The following is a 17,455-nucleotide window of genomic DNA, read 5'->3' as shown; positions in this document are numbered from 1 at the left end:
AGTTCATCGGAAGGTACCAAAACCTTGTTGATAAATATTCCGTATCAACTTCACAAATAATACACGATGGTCTTGAAGTATAGATTCTGCGTACTTACGTTGTTTATCATCTTAATAACGTGTTATAGTATTCTTTTATTTGTCTTTATTAATATTACTTTTACTGTTAAGTCTGTTTTTTGAGATATCCATTTGACGTGACTCTGTACTTATGTATCCCATCATACTTCTAACGACAACATTATTTTATTTATTAATATTACTTTTACTGTTAAGTCTGTTTTTTGTAATATCCATTTTACGTGACTCTTTACTTATGTATCCCGTCATACTTTGAACGACAAAATTATTTTATGTCTACCTGTGCGAATTTCAAACGCGCGATTTTACGCCAGTACTTAAAACCTTCCATCCTTTATGGGAGGATTTTACATAGATAAATATAATCGTATAATAATAAAGCAAAATGAGGATGTTAAATTTGATGTATGCCTTTTTTTATGCTTCTTCGTTACATTTGTTTGTTTTTATAGTGATTAAGATGTTAACACAATGTTGACTGCTGTACCCCTATTTTGTTTTGTTCACGCATCGTTGTCAATATAATGCAATTTGATGCGACTGTCATACAAGTGAGAGGTTTAGCTAGCTATAAAACCAGGTTCAATCCACCATTTTCTACATAAGAAAATGCCTGTACCAAGTCAGACATATGACAGTTGTTATCCATTCATTCAATGTGTTTGAGCATTTGATTAGGGACTTTCCTTTTTGAATTTTCCTCGGACTTTTGTACAACAGGTTGGGTTCTTTGACCTAAAATATAATAAATGTAAATGATAAGTTAGAAAAATTTTGTTTGAATTGTTTAAAAATTGCCATATTTCTTCTTTTATATGAAAAATAAATGAACTTTTATAGATGAGTTGCTTTTTTTGTATAAATTGTGATTAGGCTAAGGATATAGATGCTTACACTTATGTCGGTGTTAAATAAAAGGGCAACGATTTCTGTATTCTAGTGAAAACATGAACTGAAATTGTTTCTTAGTACTTTTTGTACATCTGGTTAGACGGTTTTTCGTAAAATATGATGAATATCAGAAAAAAGATAAACACATTTTGTTCGCATTGTTTAAACATGTCAATGTTTCTTCTTTTATAAAACAATTATGCACTGTTGTTTGCAATCATATATTCATAATGCTTCTGGATAATTAATTATTTTTATAAGATTTGAATACTATAAGGATACAATTGCCTAAACTTTTGTTTTTGTGGAATAAGAATGCAATTGTTGTTTTGTTTAATTGGAATTCATGAACAACCATTTGATTTTTGTACTTTTTGTACATCATAATGGGTTGTTTTTCATAAAATATAATGAATATATGCAATACGTTGCAAACATTTTGAACACATTGTTTAACAATGTCAATATTTCTTCATTTATAAAAAAAAAAATGCACTGTTGTTTGCAATTAGGTATTTTCATGCCTCTAGATGGGTTATTTTTTGTTGTTGTATAAACTTATATTGTAGATGATTAAACTTACGTGTGTATTGAATAAGAGCTAACTTATTTCTTTATTTTGATGAAAATCATGAACCACCATTGGTTTTTAGTACTTTTTTAACATTAAGATAGGTTGTGTTTCGTAAATTATAATGATTATAACGGATAAGTTAGTAAAATTGTGTTTGTATTGATTAAAAATACCCATATTTCTCTTTTTCCATGAAAATATATGCACTTTTATTCGCAAATCAACATTTCAACCGCCTTTTGATGAGTAACTTTTATGATGTGTGGATACATGAAGAATATAAATGCATTAACTTTTTTTTTTTATAAATGGCAAAATTAAGAAGATATTTTGCCATTTTAAGAAACCAAAATCATGAATCACTATTGTTTTTCATACATTATGATGAATATAACAGATAAGTTAGTAAAATTGTGTTTGCATTGCTTACAAATTTCTTTTTTCTTGTCAAAATTAATGAAATTTTATAGACAAATGGTCATTGTATACGCTTTTGATGAGTTATTTTTAAAAAATGTGCATATTTGAAGATTCTTTAACTTATGTGTGTCGAATAAGATTGCAATTATTTCTTTATTTCCATTGCATTTTAGTACTGTTTGTACATCAACATGGGTTGTTTTTTCTGAATATAAGAGAAAATATGCTCATATTTGTTCTTTTAATATATATCAAGGCACCTGTATTTGTAGTCAGTCGTTTCAAAGGCCTCAGGATGAGATTTTTTTTTATATAACATGAATAATCTAATAGTTTTTGGTACTTTCGAACATCAGGATGGATTGTTTTTCTCATTGTTTAAAAATTTCAATATTTCCTCTTATTATGAAAATTGTGTAATGTAGTTTTAAATGCCTCTGGATAAGTAATAATTTTTATAAAATTTGAATACTATAAGCATGATAAGGATACAGATGCTTACACTTTGGATTGTTTTGAATAAGAATGCAATTATTGTTTTATTAAAAATTAAAAGGAATTCATTAACAATCATCTGATTTGTGTTTTTTTTTTAACATCAATATGGGTTGTTTTTCATAAAATATAATAAGTATGTAATGCGTTGCTAACATTTTGTTTACATTATTTAAAAATGTCAATATTTCTTCTTTTTATAAAAGCATTATGCACTGTTGTTTGCAATCAGTTATTCATAATGCCTCTGGTTGGATTATTTCTTTATTTTAATGAAACTATTGAACCTCTATTGTATTTCGTAAATTATGATGAATACAACAAATAAGTAAGTAAAATTTTAAATTGTGGTTTTCATAAGATATGATCAATAAAAAGCATAATCATAATACCAAACTTAAAAGCATATTCAAAACGGAAAAATCCATAATGACTGCCAAAATCAATCGCTAACAATCAACGGAACAAGTGTAAAACAATTGTTGTTTTCCTGACTTGGTACAGGCATCTTCTGAAGAAAATGGTGGGTTAAACCTTGATTTAGAGCTAGTTAAACCTTCCACTTGTATGACAGTTGTTTATCTTATCAGAAAAAAAAAAAAAAAATGTTGTTCGAATTGTTAAAAAATGCAATTAGTTTTTATTAAAAATAGTGCCCTGTTGTTTGCATTCATTTCTTTAAAATGCCTCTGGATACGTTATTTTTTATATACTTTGAACAACACAAGGATTAAGATGCTTAAACTTTTGTTTTTTGTTGAAAAAGAATGGAATTATGTCTTTATCGTAATGTAAATCATGACCTACCATTTGATTTTAGTACAAATGTGAGTAGTATATGGATATAAATACCTTAACATTTTTGTGTTAAATCCAAATACAATTAGTTCTTCATTTTATTATATTGTAATGGAAATCATCAACCATATAATTATTTTTGCACATCAGGATTGGTTGTTCTTCATAAAAGATGATGAATGTAAGAGAAAACATACTTTATATTTTGTTTGCATTTTTTATAGTGTCCCCTTTGCATATTTCTTTAATTCATTAAAATCATGCACCGAAATTTGCAATATTTGTTTGTTTGATTTTTGAGAGCATTTCGGAAAATATAGTAGATTTTAGCAATAGCAATAAACAAGGTTTTTAGGACTCGTCGTGTTTGATGAAAAAATGCCATTATATTAACTACAATCGCATTTTTTTTTTAAATTGAAATTTTAGTTCTATCAGCATATTTCACCTCACTATTAACAAACGTAACATGGTAGATGTGAAAACTTTGCTGAGTGATTAGTTTTAACTTGTCGGGCTTCTTATTTTTTTTCCGTTTTAATTTGGAAAATTTCATTATGTGACCTAGTAGAGTTCAAAACGTCAGAAAGGTAAATCGGTCCGATCAGTTAAAGATTTTCGCTATTAGTCTGATGGATTGATGACGAGAGTTTAGCGTGAACTTGACTGATCGATGACTGCTGACTGATTGTTGAAACAGTAACTCATAGGGTTGTAAGTCCTATAGTTTTGTGTACGTTGGTAAAATTTCATTTCATTTTCTTTTTATATCTAATATGTTCGTAATTGTAAACTCAGCATTAGTAAGTGAGCAAACATTCTACTTATCAATAACTTACAATACCAAAATTGAAGGTCTTTGATAAGCTGTATTTTGCAAAACTGTTCAGATTGTAAGTCCTCAATGTTTTCCAACTGTATTTAATCTTTCAACTTTATTTTATTCGAGCGTCAATTTTTTTAAGAAGAAACACACAGCTGAGGTTTCACAAGTATGTGCATTGTATCTTTAATACACGTGTTTTGCATGAGGTTCTTCACTTTTGTTAATGAATGTCACATTTCTAGCATTTTCCATTTTTGTTATGTTTGTTTATCAACTAGAATGTAATCGAATGCTGTTCACCACATTCGTTCTTTATGAAAAGAAGGTTTCCTAATACCGTACCAAACGGGATGATAAAGTGATGGAATAAGATTAGTCAAAATAACGTAAAATATTGGTCAATTAGGTATCAGTATTATACTTTAAAATGATCTAAGTAATTTAAATTCAAACGGAAACAATTGAACAATACAAATTCATATGGGGTTTTTCAAAGATGTTTGCAACATGTTTCTCTCTTCTATAACACGCATGGTTAAAATGATAAATTCAATCATAAAAACATTCAATGTAATTTTTTTTTTTTAACAAACCGAAACTTAATAAGTATCCAAAATTCAATGATTATGTAGTTAGAAAACAAAATCGTTTAATTTGTATAGACTAAATGCTTCCGAATCGATTCATTCTAAATTGAATTAAACATGCACTGCCAGTAGTAATATATTATACCATAAAACAATATAAAAAATATACCAGGATACAAATTATGTATGCCAAACGCACCTTTCGTCTACCAAAGAGGCGGAAGATACCAAAGAGACAGTCAAACTCAAAGGTAGAAAATAAACTGACAAAAAGACACCACACAGTATACAAAACACACAAAAACGGATGTGATTTTATGTACTGTTTGTTGATGATTTACCTTCATTGAAAGCGTTTAAACCAGAAATGTTTCAAGCCAAGGATTTATGATAACCGAAACAGTTGAAGTATGTGACCATAGAGAACCCGTAGTTCAATAGTTGTCGTTGGTTCATGTCTGTTATATTTGTTTATCGTAAATTGTTATGTTATAAATTAGCAGTTAGTTTTCTCAATTAAATTGCTACATATTGTTAATGTCGGGCTCTTTAATAGCCGACCATACGGTATGGGTTTTTCTCGTTTTTGAAGGCTCTACGGTTGCCTATAATTGCTTACATTCATTTCATTTGAACTTAGGTGGATAGCTATCTCATTGGCTATCATACCACATCTCCTTATTTTTTATATAAACAAAACTGGTTAAATCAACATAAGGTTAACTGTATTTGTTAAAACCTAAGTGTTTTATTGATTTCTAAATCTAGTAAGCGAAACTTTGAAATCATACAAATATCACATTTCAATTTGTAGCATGATTAATGACAATACTAATTCAATAACCTGAAAGAACAAGCTGTCATCTTAACATGTTCACTTTACTACTTATTAAATTAATTTCATTGTCGTTTCTATAATTCATTACTTAATAGTATGCTGTATTTTATGAATATTTATTTGATTTTTTCAGCTTGTAAGTGTCAAGTAGCAAACAGATAAGTATAGCGTACAATTATCTATGCAATTCATAATATAACGATATTTACACAATGGTGTTAGTAGAATAGTAAAGTAAACCAATAAAAATACCATGAAAATGATGTGTGATAGAAGCGCGTTCCGTCTACAAAAAAAAGGCGGAAATACCAAACAGACATTCAAATTAATTAGTCGAACATAAACTGACAGCGCCATGGCATAATCTTAACAGACAAAGCGACAAACAATAGTTTACAAAAAACAAAAAAAAAACGGGATTGATTTCATGTGCTGTTTTCTAAATTTACCTTTACGGGAAACGCTCAAAGCAGAACTGTTTAAATCAAAGGACGTATAATAATCAACATAGTTCAAGTATATGACCATAGAGAACATACACGAAAATAATTATATCAACTAAACGTCAACATTACTTGAGGGTGTTAAAACCTAAGTTTCTTTATAATTTCTAAGTTTATAAAGCGACACTTTGAAATCATACAAATATCACATTTCAATATTTAGCATGACTAATGACTTTACTATTGAAAAATCTGACAGACTTTCGTTGTAATAAGTCATTGCTAAATGGTATGCTGTATTCTATGAATATTTATTTGAATTTTTTAGAAAGTAAGTGTCAAGTAGCAAACAGATAAGTATAGCGTACAATTATATATGCAATTTATAATATAACAATATTTATATAATGGTGAACGTAGTGTAGTAAAGTAAAACAATAAACATTCCATTGTAAGAGAGAAATAATCGAAAAAAGTATTTAAATATGGGTTGGTAAAACACTATTATCTGCTTTTCTTTAAAACAACCCTTTTGGAAAGATTATAAGAAATTTTATTTTTAGAATATTGTTTTCAAGTATTGAAATATGAGAGTACATTATGAAATAATATGACTTGATTATGACAGGCGATTAATAGTTTATAAAGCTTGAATCATGTGATTATTCATGCAGCCACTGGATATGCTAATTACGTGAAAATATCCAATTGTTTCCTAGTGTCACATCTTGGTATGTCCTTATGTTTGTATTAGGGAGACAGTAGTTAACCGATGTCCAAATTCTGACTTTATGTTTAGTCTTGTTTATTCTTTTTGATTATACCTATCATTTCTTGCTTTTCAAAAAATAGAATGTTGTGCTACACACCATGTATATACTACTGATTATGCAGTTACTACTCATCAATAGGTGGTCAGCAAAAGAACATCACATTATCATTATGCTAGTATTTTCATAATATACATTTCATTTTTTTTTCTACTATGATTGGTATATAATTTACTACTGGACACCATAGATACAAAACACCTATAGACAAAATTGATGCTATCGTGATTTTTATAAACTCTAAAAGAGAAGATGATGACTTTATAACTATTTTATGGATATAGATATTCGTATTCACCAATTGGTTTGTCATTTTTTATATCTATACTTCGTTTGAATAGCTACCACATTCAAGAAAAACACAGTTTATAGTTAAGAAAACCAAACACTTCAAAACAATAAACTGATGTTTTTGAGATGAGTATTTGCTGTATCGTGAATGTCTTAAATTATTCCTCAGATTTTAAACTTGTATTTTTTTATTTTTTTTTATTTTTCAGTCCAGTGTAAGTGTTATTTACCAAAAAAAATAAGTATATTACGATTATTTTACAAAAAAGAAGAATGAAAGAGCACATGGAGCAATTGATAGTGAATGTTGTGTATGGTGCTTTATTGAAATTGGACAATTCAAAAACAGTTCTAATTAATAAAGACGCAATTATATAGAAGTAACAAAATCCATTCGTATATTCGAAGTAATACGATATTTTAGTCAGTATCATTTTTAACGAAATGCTAAGCAGTCTAAATTCAAACGTGAACAAATTGACAATACAATTCGTATTGTTGTCTATAAATATCTGTAACAACACATTGTTTCTCTCTAGTATCTTTAAAACAAAATATTTCAAGTATTAAATACTTTCTTGATTATGTTCAATATAACATTTGTTACGTTTACAAATCTAAATGTTATAAATGTCTTTAACCCAACGAATAATTTATTGAAACAAAAAGATTGATTACTTTTTTTGGACAAAATGCCTACAAATTGATTTAAACGTTGTGTAGGTAAATCATTACGACTTAATAACCTGATAAATACACTGCCAGTAGTAACAGAGTATTCCATAAAACAGTATAGAAACTTATTAAAGAGATCAGGTTTAAAATGTTGTACATGTATCTGTAAACGGACAATGTTTGAAAGTTTTATAACCTTTGATATGCACAGTTAACTAATTATCACTCACATAATTTTTTGATTGATAAAAGAACAAACCTGTTTTCTAGTTGCATTTGTTATTTGTTATGACAGTAAGACAAGTCAGGCAATAGAAGACTGAAGTTTAACCAGTGCTTCAGAAAACATTATATGTTTGTTATTATAAAATATTATTCACACAAAAATTTAATTTTTGACATGATTACTGACTATAACATTCAACAAAAAGCTGTCAGTTCTACTATCACTTTACTATTTATCCTGAGGTTGCTTCTATAATACTTATACTACGGTGGCTTCTATATGGCTCCAGATAAGTATAGTTTACAATTATATTGCAATTTATAACATGACAATAGTCTTTGACACTTGAATAATGTACTTAACTATGCAGGTTGCAACACGATCTAATTGCGTAACGATATTCCAAGTTCTCCAAATATCGTATATGTTAAGTATGTCCGTATTTCTGCAAAAAGGTGACAATATGTCTAAATTGTAACAATATTTTTTATGTTGTGTCTACTTTCTCATTATTCCTTTCATGTTATATATCTATATGTCCAAGCAATGTATCAATTCCCGATATGTACATACTATGCTGTAAACCAGTGTTCCTGGTTATTTGATTAATTGTCGCCATTCAATGTCGTTTCCGATTAATAATAAATGTATGACGTCATATGTTTTTAAAACATAGTTTTAGAATTACAAAAAAACAACATGTGTTGGCTTTTATGTGATTTAATATATATATATCATACCATTACTGTTTCAAATATATGTATTATTTAACTTTAGTCGGTAACTGTCAAGTACCAAATCCAAAAATAAAACTAAAAATTTTGAGCATTTGTTGTCATAGGAATCATATGACAAATGGCAGTCGTCTTATAAAAGTGGAAAAAGGTGATAGTTGCAATGTTTGAAAATTGTTATCAAGATGCATAAATAACACTCAGTCTGTTATTTTGCTTATAAAAAAATAAAAAAAAAAACTTGAATACTTTCATTTGATAAATTATGTGTTCAGTCATTAATCTATTAGCCAATAGGATTAACATTACAAAATGTGGTAGAATTGCCAATAAGACAGCTACCCAATATAGAGTAAATTATGTTGATGGTAGTTGCAATAAGTCACATTACAGGCTTTTGCAATAGTGAGAAATACAAATACCGTATATTAAGTAAGCTAAACAAAATCCCAAAAAGACAATATGTGAACCGTTTCAAACTATAGAACTTACACTGTTAGGTCCGATAGGTAAATAAATTTTGACAAAAGTCCGACGATGATATAATATGTTCTCATTGTAGCTGTACCTGTGGAAAGTAAGTATTGAAGATACAGCTTACGATTTATATTTTACTTCGATGGCGCGGATGTACATTATATGAATTAGTCATCAAAAGAAGTACATATAATGATAATACAAAAATGTATAATTGATAGCTATACACGTAGTATAACATGTTTATTTTCGATTAATTTGTTTCATACTTAAAATTTACATGAAAAAGTACAATACATCTATTTACTAACTGATCGATAAGGATATGCACAAAATTGCAGTTTTCTGCGGTATTATCTTTTAAACTTGTTTTTGTAAAGAGATAACGTAACTTACGTTTGCAAGTTGCTTCTTATGAAGGACACTATTTATTTAGTTAAGTGGTATGGTCGTCTCTGACATAAATCGGTTCCATTTGAAAAGATTGGTACTCTTATAGACCGGATACATACTCATCATATACAGATAATTTCAACAAATAACGTGACTATATATATTTATCAAAATACAGAGTTAGTATATACTGTTTGTTAATAGAGAATCAATAGTACACTTTTACAAAGGGGAGATGCAGTTCTTGTTGAAATGTTAACACGACTTGTATGACTGTTGTTCCCTAAACTGGACATAAACAACATCAGTTCACACTATTTATTGCGTCAAATCGTGCCTAAATACAAGATAAAAAAAATGAACCAATAACAGTCCTTAAGGAGTTGTTCAGTATATTATAATATTGAGAATTGAGAATGGAAATGGGGAATTTGTCAAAGAGACAACAATCCAACCAAAGAGCAGAAAACAGCCCAAGGACACCAACACAGCGATAGACTAGTTTGTTATCTAAAAACTAAAAATATGGAAGTAAATGTTGTGGACAACAAAACTGCGAACATTTAAGCAAACCTTTACTTATATCGTTTACGAACTAAGTGTGAATTTTCAATGCGTTTTAAGAAGGATAAACAAATTTATAGCATCACTTGTAAACATGTATGCTGTATAATTGTTAGTTAAACAAACACAACCATTGCATTTATTTCTTCAGATTGATGGATTTCATAAGACAAAAGTGACAGCCAGTAATAAACGTTAGCGAAACTACGAAATGATGGAAAACACTTCCTTCCGATGCAAAAACAATATTAAACAATCTGAATATATAGTTTCCTTGTCTTATTTGCATGCACGTTTTATGTTTAAAATATATATGTTTCTGATACATCAAAATAGAAACTTTACATTGTTTTTCCTAAAATCTGTTTCAACCACAAAAGAGTTATGTCGTACGTGTTGCATCACACGAATCATTCATACTTTGATATTGTCTTATGTCAGATAATTATTAAATGCTCTCTCATGACTGAGTATTATATCAAATTCAAAATAATTAGCTACACTTCTAACCAATCAAGTGTAATATAACTACAATTTATATCCTAATGTCCGTTACTCATTCAAATTGATTTCACTTTTCTATTTATCCTACCGATAATGTTATTATAGAACTTAACGTATTGAAAAAGCATTTTATATTGTCGGAATAGTCTTGAAGCAATTGATTAGAGGCAAATCAATATTGTAGACTTTTATAGTACTTCAAGTTGTTATTAAAATTGTACACAATATGTCTATAACCTTACAATGTATTTCTTAATGTGAATTCAATTATCATACATATATTTGATGTATACGTTGTTTCTGTCATTAAACTAGTAAACATGTAGATTGAAATTGTATTATATTTAACGCGCGGGACTACTATAAATATTTATATGTATATGCATGTTAGTTTTCTTGTTTTATAAAATGTAATGATTATTTCTAAATGATTAGTCTTTCGAAATCATGAAATACATTTGCAGCTGGTTTGACTAGAAAGTGTTTTAACGTTTATCTTCAACCGTTTTGGTGCTTGTATATCCCTCGGAGTTCAAATGTTTGGCTTTGAGCGTTCCTGATGAGGGTAAATCCAGAAAAGCGCTTCGGACGCATGACAATATTAAACGTGTTGTTTTCAATGTTTTACATGTTTCGGCCACATCGTCATGCCTTTGATAGAAAACTTTCGTCAAAGTTTTCACGGCTTCGTTGAAAGGAAAGTATTTCATATTTGGTGTGCAGATTGATAATGTTAAGTTGTGGCGACTTTCTGTTTGCCAATAGTTAAAAATATTACAGCTCTGATTGTACAATGAAAATGTTCGTAAAAGTTTACTTGGCTTGATTGAAAGGAATGACTAATTATGTTTCAGTATACATGTTGTTATGACATGTTTATTTATATTGGCCTAATTTGTTTTGTGTGGCCTTATATTACGTATAATATGCTAACATCATATTACTAGTTGTTTACACAATAATGTTATAATTGTGCAGTTTAGAAATCATGAATACTCACGGTATTCTAAAATGATTATAATAAACGATGTGTAACTTGAATTCTACCGTATATCGGTGTTTCCGTTCTAAAGTTTTCTAGGAGTTTCCCTTTTACAGTGTTCTAGAAGATTCCGTGACGACTACATATACAGACACCGAACCTGACTTTTTTAGACATAAATTTACTTGGATTCACGATAGTTCTCTGAAGTTGTTGCATTGGCACTTTATGTACGTTAACTACATCATACTAGAATGGACATATTCCCTACAGATAAGAGAAGAATTCCGGATAAAGTACAGACAAACGATTCGACATATAATTTAACAGTTAACTTAACATTTCAATTTGTATAATATCTCTTGTAAATTTGTGTATACTAAATCTTGCTAAATGTAATTATTGATTTGTGTCATTAGTTGGCTACAAGTTAAAGGTGATTTCTGGCCGTAACAGAAATCGGAGGCTCATACGGGAAAACGTTAATATCAGATTAAAATTTTCTGAATTTATAGAATTAGAATTAGCTAACACAATTCTACAAAATGGCATTTGATGCCGGTAAATTTTTGAAATCGCCAGACATGTAAGGGTTTGATAACTTAAAGAATGAGTAATTAGTGTTGCTTGCTAAACATCTAAAAATTGATTTTAGAGTATCCATGAGAAAACCAATTATGAAAAATTTGGTACTAAACGAATAAGTTGACGCTGAAATTCTAGATACAGAGGCTCTTGAACTTGAAGTAGAAAATGTTTATGTTTTTAAATTTAGACAGCTTGCATTGAACATGAATTTAGATTAAAACAATTGGAAAAAAAGAATGGAAAACGAAGTTAAAATAAAACAATTAGAAGAAAAAAAAAAGATGAATTTAAATTAAAACAGGCAGAACTTAAAATGAGGGAAAGGTTAGATATGGAGAAAATAAAAATTGAAATGGTCAAAGTAGAAAGCAACACTAATGAAGAGTCAAAATCAGAATATTTTGATGCAGCATAAAATGTACGTTTGGTTTCCAGACTTTTTGAAAAAAAACAGTTGATAAATATTTTCCACAGTTTGAGAAAATTGCTCAAAATTTGAAATGGCCAAAGCCTTATTGGACTTCAATGCTGCAAAATGTTTTAGGAGGGCAAGGCTGCTGAAATTTACTCAGCACTTTCATCAGAAAAAAGTTCTGATTATGACACTGTACAACAGGAAGTTTTGAAAGCTTATAAGCTAGTACCAGAAGCATATAGACAGAAATTTAGGTCTTATCAAAAGGTTGATTCAAACGTCAAAGAAATTATATAACAATTTTGATAATATAAGACAATTGATGTTATTAAAAGAGTTCAAGCAGTGTGTTCATTAAGACTTAAAAACACATTTAGATGACAAAACTGTTGAGGCATTCCAAGATGCAGCTGGTATTTCCGATAATTATACCCTTTCACATACAAAAAGTTTCAAAGGTCAAAATTTTAATACTTCGAGCGGAATTTACAAAAATCATAGCACTAAGCGTACTGATAATAAGCCTGTTGCACAGAATAAGAGTCAATCCAGTAATAATATGTCTAGTCCAAAATGTTATACTTTTGAGAAGAAGTCACAACTTGTGCTTATTGTAAGAAAAATGGTCACTTGAAGGCTGATTGTTTTAAACTCTAGAAGAAGAATGAAAGAGATAATAAACCCAAATCCAGTGCTTGTAAGACACCCCTTGTTACCTATAAGTTGGAATGTCCTGCGAGTCAGGCTTTTAAGTCGAGTTTTTGTGATTACATGGAAAATTGTAAACCCTTTATGTCTGATGGGTTTGTTTCTATTGTTGATAATGCTACTCCTCAGCCCATTAAGATTTTATGGAACACTAGAGCTTCTCAGACTTTGTTATTTGAAGGTGTGCTGCCTTTGTCCAAGGAAACGTCTTTTGCTGCCTCCGTTTTGTTACAGCGTGTGGAGTTAAGTTGTATAGATGTTCCCTTCTAACGTACTTATCTGAAGTCAGATTTAATTACTGGTCCTGTGAGTGTTCGTCCTAATCACCCTTATTGCTAGGAAAGATCTATCTAGGAACAAAGTGGTTGCTGAGCCAATTGTTACCAGTGAACCGGTTGTGGGTGTTAAAATCACCTGAGGATGATGCTGAACTGTATCCAGCCTGTGTTGTTACTAGGGCGCTGGCAAGAAAACAACAAAATGAAGATTTGCAAGAAGACCAGTATGATTATATGGACCTTTCTGACACTTTCCTTGCCGACATTGACGGTTCCTTTGGCTCAGAAAAATTCCATGATAAGACCACCTATTACTAACAAACATGTAATTATGCAATGGCCAGAAGTGAACAGCCATTTATAGCCAGAAGAAAATTTGTGGAAGAACAAAATAAAGACCCTTAGGTTCTTCAGCTCAGCAAGAGGGCTCAACCACAGGAGGAAGCATACGAAGTGGCCACATTCTTTTACCACCAGGACGGCATTTTAGTGAGGAAATGGAGGCCCCTGATGCTATCCCATATGAGGAATTAAGAGTGGTATACCAAGTGGAGATGACTAAAGTTTATAGGCAAGAAATTATTGGTCTTACCCATGACACCCTCTTGGCTGGACATTTAGGTTCAAGTTTCATGTCGGGTTTATTTCAGCAGGTCGTTTACCAGTTAGGGATTGCTCATTATAGATCAAGTGCTTGTCATCCAGAATCTCAAGGTGCCTTAAAACGTTTTCATCAAACATTAAAGAACATGATTAAAACTTATGACTTCAATTTGACAGAGACTGTGATGATGGTGTTCACTTTCTACTTTTTGCGGTCCGAGAGACTGTTCAAGAAACCCTTGGTTTTAGTCCCTTTGAGTTGGTATTTTGTCATACTGTAATGGGACCTTTAAATTGGTTCAGGAAAAATGGCTTACTGAACACACTGACTTGAATCTGCTAGACTATGTATCTAGATTTAAAGAAACAGTGTATACTGCTTGTCAAATTGCTCAGAAAAACTTAAAAACTGTTCAAAATAAGATGAAAATATGGTATGATAAAGATGCCAGGGACAGGTTTTGAGCCTGGTGATAAGGTACTTGTATGTTTGCCAGTCCCTGAATATCCTTTATCGGCTAAATACTGTGGTCCTTATACAATAGAGAGTAAAATCAATGATTTACATTATATTGTGAGAACTCAAGGTCGGCGCAAATAAAATAGAGTGTGTCATATTAATATGTTAAAACCATATTCTGAGCGTACTAATGAAGGTGAGAGTAAACCAGTTAAGGAGGGAGGTGTTATGATATTAGTATTATCATGTTTATTCATCTTGGCCTAATTTGTTTTTGTGTGGCTTTGTACTATGTACAATATGTTTACATCATATTTATAGTTGTTTACAAAATAATGTTATAATTGTGCAGTTTAAAAATCACTGTAACAATCATAAATACTGATGGAATGATTAGAACTTTCTATCTGAAGTAATAATACATACTAATACTTATACATAATAATTCTGGAATGCATATAATATACGATGTGTAATTTAAACTTCTACCATATTCCAGAAGTTTCAGTTCTATAATTTTCTAGGTGTTTCCATTCTACAGTGTTCTAGAAGTTTCCTTGACAACTATATATACAGATACCGAAATTAGACTTGTTTAGACATTCATTTACTTGGATTCACATATTTTCTCTGGAGTTATTGGATTGACACTTTATTTACGTTAACTACATCATACTAGATTGGACATATTCCGTACAGTTAAGAGAAGAAATCCAGATAAAGAAAAGACAAAGGATCGGACTTATAATTTAACAGTTAAGTTAACATTTCAAATTGTATAATATTTCTTGTAAACTTGTGTATAATAAATCTTGTTAAACTTTATTTTTGATTTGTGTCTTTTTTTGGCTACAAGTTAAAGGTGATTTCTGGCCGTAACAATGTCATCTCAAATAATTATATGCAGCGACGCAGATCCAGACACGGTATTGGCCTTGTATTAAACACAGAAGAGACACTTGTTAACTTATCAAACACATGCATCAGTTGTTCGGATATCATATAAAAAGTAAACGCTCAATGTTACCCATAATTTCTTAGAAGTAACACACCATCTGCTCCATCGTATGGTGTTTAATATCTAAGTGAACACTTGAAGCTCTTCCATGTTCACACTTTAAACACTTCATTAACACGGGTTTGCTCCTTAATGAAAACTTGCTCGAATAGAGTTATATACTACATACATTTTAAGAATTTATTGACCAATATGGTATGTGTATCAACACACTAGCGACATGGTTTCGCGGTCTTAGTTCTTCTGATGAAATTATAATCGTCTAATTATGTCAGATTGTTACATTTTGACTTAGTGACACATCATCAATTTCTTATATCTACGAATTTTCAAAATAAAATATATATATTATTAATATTTTTAATCTGAAATTAAAATTTAAACACACAAAAATTAATGTGATAGTGCGAGGAAATGCCATGTAACCTTGATTACAGTCGTTTTTATTTGTAAACCAACTAGAACAAATTTGTTTTTCTACTAGCAACAGCTTAAGAATGGTTTCAATATATTACCAAGACTCCAGTAGACAATGGTAGATAAATTTCGGTGGCTTTCAAACTCTTTCTAAATTTAACACTAACAGAGAACATAAAGGGTATATATTACATACATGAGTCGGAGGAACATGATTTGCTGCCGTGTACATATAAATGTATCGTGTTGCTCAGGAGGTTAAAAAATCGATAATACGTTGTATTTTGTGTCTGAGGAAAAGAACAAGTGATTGTGGGTACAATTAGTGGAACATACGCGTGGTCATCTGTGACAAAGCTATTCCATAACCGTAAAGTATTTCAAGATGGCGTCGGTGAATCTTGAATATTTGAAGATATGATTTCATCGTTTCCAATAGGAACACATTGTTCAATGGTAATCTTGCAAGCAGACACTTACAAGTAAATCAATATTTGAAAATCGTATGAACAAGGAATTCAGAAATAAGTGATGGCATATTTCATTGTGATTATTGATTAATAAACATTTCAGGAAATACTATTGTCTAAGTTCAAATGCCATTTTTTTAATTTTGGCGAACTCTATCCTTTTGTAATATTGGAATTTACTAAATGTTCCCATAGGCAATCGCTACTGTATGTAACTACGTATGTATGATAAATTGGTAATTTTAAGAGAAGAACTGACAATACAAAGGCAAAAGACAAAGACGAAAACAAGGAAAACTGATTGAATTAAACTATATCGACAATTGTGACGCCTCCTATGATCTGTAGCATGGAAGGAGTACGACTTAATATCATATATCATTCATATCATAATCAGATGATAAAAACAACTTCATATGTAAATGGTTTATAATTGTCGAAAATAAAAATTTAAAAAACATATTTTTTCTATACCGAAAACAAGATTATAACTGGCGTAAGAAATAGAAATAGAAAAAAGAACCAGGAGACTCAACAAATATCACCACAAATAGTCAATCAAAAGAGACTACTGACGATATCCAAACATAACTAATGTAAGAAACCAATTAGTTATCACGATACATCGATAAAAGATAACCTAGTTGTAAACTCATGTGCTACGGAGGAGTAAACATTTCCAACATGTATAAGTTGGCGAATTTGTACATATGCATGTCACATCAGGACATTACTATGCGGGTGTACATTATTCGATATTGGGTATTCATAAGAAGGCTAGTTGTACTTGATCAATGCTAAGTAACTGTAACTCACCCTCGATAGCGAGACTTTACCGGACACTTCAATCATTTTCATATAAGGACAAT

The 17,455-nt window shown here is 30.1% G+C and overlaps 1 long non-coding RNA gene across 1 annotated transcript; it reads left to right on the top strand.

Moving 5' to 3' along the window:
* The first annotated feature begins 8,233 nt into the window (after positions 1-8,233).
* On the top strand, positions 8,234-11,067 carry LOC127731615 (uncharacterized). Its single transcript, XR_007995632.1, has 2 exons — positions 8,234-9,286; positions 10,295-11,067. It is a non-coding gene; the product is annotated as an uncharacterized LOC127731615 (long non-coding RNA).
* Positions 11,068-17,455: the final 6,388 nt, after the last annotated feature.

This window comes from Mytilus californianus, unplaced genomic scaffold (genome assembly GCF_021869535.1).
Source record: "Mytilus californianus isolate M0D057914Y unplaced genomic scaffold, xbMytCali1.0.p SCAF_20, whole genome shotgun sequence".
NCBI lineage: Eukaryota > Metazoa > Mollusca > Bivalvia > Mytilida > Mytilidae > Mytilus > Mytilus californianus.
Note: the sequence above shows the minus strand (reverse complement) of the source record. Positions and strands in the feature narration are given on the sequence as shown.